The sequence below is a fragment of the Sapajus apella genome, unplaced genomic scaffold (genome assembly GCF_009761245.1).
Source record: "Sapajus apella isolate SASKATOON/1434 unplaced genomic scaffold, GSC_monkey_1.0 scaffold12, whole genome shotgun sequence".
NCBI classification, from domain to species: Eukaryota; Metazoa; Chordata; class Mammalia; order Primates; family Cebidae; genus Sapajus; species Sapajus apella.
The window spans coordinates 12258017-12261139 of record NW_022436952.1 but is presented as its reverse complement, the minus strand read 5'-3'; the positions used below and the strand labels follow the sequence as shown (position 1 = coordinate 12261139).

General features: G+C 38.7%; 1 non-coding gene across 1 annotated transcript; it reads left to right on the top strand.

The window, feature by feature from the left end:
* Window positions 1-311: 311 nt before the first annotated feature.
* Window positions 312-414, top strand: LOC116553521. Its single transcript, XR_004269775.1, has one exon. It is a non-coding gene; the product is annotated as a U6 spliceosomal RNA (small nuclear RNA).
* Window positions 415-3123: the final 2709 nt, after the last annotated feature.

The window sequence follows — 3123 nt, the reverse complement described above, 5'->3', positions numbered from 1 at the left end:
GAGCAAAAATTCCATGTTTGTTTCATTTGAGTATTCAGAACTTATGGTTTCAAGATGGTTAAAAAAAACACACACATTTTCACAACTTTCTCCCAAAAACTACCCAAATTCAGAAGAACAATAAATAGGAAAAGTATATCTTCGTGAAATCAGATAATATTTGTAAATCTAAAAGACAATATATGAAGATGGAAGGACTTAGAAGGCTGTCAAATGATTTAAGATAAGACAGTTGTTAAAAGGCAATGCTTGTAGTTCTGAGAAATTCACAATGGAGCATCCGAAGAAAAAGTTAAGAACTGGAGGTACGTGCTCGCTTCGGCAGCACATACTAAAATTGGAACGATACAGAGAAGATTAGCATGGCCCCTGCGCAAGGATGACACGCAAATTTGTGAAGCGTTCCAAAAAAAAAAAAAGAAGAAGAACTGGAGGCACCACGTACTTCTGAAGACTTGGATGTGGTTAGAACCGCAGCTGTAAACAAAAAGATTGCTTAGAAAATCCCTTTCTGGAACCCAGAATGCCAAGTGACTTTTCTTTCCTCATCAGAGATTGAACCAGAGCCAACCTCTGACAAAGGGGATTTCAGACCCAGCAGAAGGAGAGGTTCAAACAATTGAATAAGGGAAAATGTGAATTCTGAAAGAGATACCCAGCAGAAATGTTAATTTATAGAGACAGGGTGCTTTTCACCAAATAGTTTGATAGGATAATACAGTGGGGAGAGGATATTAATTAACAAGTGTTCTCTTTTAGAAAGTTGCTTTCCTGTCCTAGAAAAAAATAGGACTTTTTGCATTCAGTTGATATAATGGTTGTTATGGCAACTACTTTGCGTTGAATGGCAAGGCGGTAAGCATGTGTATCCAGCTTTGGGTTGATGCAGCCACATTGTTTTTTTCTCCAAATGAATGGTTAACTTTCTAAAGTGAATAAGTACATTTTCAGTAGAAAAAGATGCAAAATATATAAATAAAATCTACTGTCAGCTCAAAATTTTTCAGCAGGCTGAGTATGAAAGCCTCCCAGAAGGGACTATTTGGTGAAAGTTGGTTTAAGTAAAAATGAAATCTTGACAACTTATCAAGCTCAGTATTTACCAATATTCACCAATGTCCAGAGGCTTTTTAGTGTTACTGTTTGCATCATCTACTCCACAAACAGTTACTGGGAACTTTTGATACAGCATATGCATATTCAGGAAAAAAAAAAAAAAACTTAGGCTAGGGGAAAGAAGATAGAATTCCTTTTTGTAATATTCAGACTGTAGCTATAAATGTCACATAAATCTGCATAACATTGCCTTCTTTTAATCAGCTCATCATTACAAATTTCAGACATGTTTTCTAAATTAGAAACTAGAGCTTTTTATTAATTTATTTGAAGTACTTTATCTGCTTAACATTTAATGAGATTTCAAGCAATTGTTTAAGTCTGATGATATTTTGAATTCCATTACTTTATCAAAAAAAACAAAATCTTTGTTCTTTTATATAAACTTTTATGTTTCCACAACCTTCAGGATAAGAAAAATGGTTTATGGCCAGATGTCTTTTGACCATAAAAGTTTCTCTTAAAGAAATCTTCAAGATGCTGGACTAGAGATATCTTAATGGTATGATGAATCCTTAAACACTTTCTTCAGATTTCTCTATGATCTTTTCAGATTGTGATAAATTCTGATGGTTTATTATTTATTTATAAAGAGGCATTTCCATCTTGAGAAAAATAAGAGAGAAGAAAGATAACTGATTTCAGGAGCAAATCTTCATATAAGCCTGGGAATGCATTGTGGCAACGATAACTCAGAAAAACTGACATGCCACAGCAAAGAGAGTATATCATAGCTTCCAAATGCAAAACAAATGTCAAGAATTGCTGAGCCAAAATGTTAAATTGTCAAAAGAATGGTTTTGCTCTATGCATTTTAACCACTGGGAAAGGAAATGTGTCAACAATCACTGGTTGATAATATTATCTTAAACTGTTAATTATAAACTACAAGAAAGATAAGACTTTCAGCAGTTGATGGCTAAGAAATTTATCACAATTTTGTAGTAGGCACTAAAGGATATTGGCTATAGGTGAACTAGAATAATTTCAGTCCCCAGTTTATTCTAAAACACCTATCATGTGACAGTTAATAAAACATGACAAATTTCTCCCCTTGCTTCCTACCTCCCCACACAAAGAAACAAACACTATTAACATTCAGTGGAAATTGAGCTTGCCTGGATCCAAAGAAAACGTAAATCCCTTTTTAAAGTCAGTGGTTTTCCTGGGGGTGGTCCTCAGACAAGCAACAGCCATATCATCTGGAAACTTCTTAGAAGGTCCTAGAATCACTTTGGAACTGAGGCCACACACCAGACTTTCTGAATCAGAATATCTGGGGATAGGGCTCAGCAATCTGTATTTTAACAAGCCTTGCAGGTGATTCTAATGTTAAAGTCACTGTATAGGTGAAAAGGGAGGCAGACAGGGAAGTGCTGGGGAGAGAAGGGGAGGGTCCCCGGCAAGGGCTCCATCCTCGGGCCTGTGCCCATGGATCTAAGTGAGAATAGGCACTCTGGGTTTTCAGGCCCAAATGTTGCATTTTCCAAAACCACTCAGGCCTGCCACGCCCCACAGTCCTGTGCCCACATAAACCCAAGATACCTTAGCAGGCACACACACAAATGGCTGGACGTCGAGAAGAGCAGAGCACACCAACAGACACTGGCAGACCAGCAATGGTGGAACTACGTGGACACCGAGCGGAATTCGGCAGGGGCAATCCAGAGGGGAGTTTGGCCGCTGAGCAGCCTGACCCCACGGGGAGCAGCCTGACCCCACGGGAAGCAACCTTCCCATTCCATCCTCCTGCTGGTTCCCCATCCATGCTGCTGAGAGCTACCTCCGCTACTGAATAAAACTTTGCGCTCCTCTTCCAAGTTGACATATGATCCGATTTTTCCAATACACTAGGGCAAAAACCCAGGATGAAGAAAGCCCTCTGTCTTTGTAATAAGGCAGAGAGTCTAACTGAGCTGATTAACACAAGCTGCCTGCAGACGGCAAACCTTAAAAGAGCGCATTGTAATACGTGCTCACTTGAGCTTCAGGGGTTGTTAACACTCA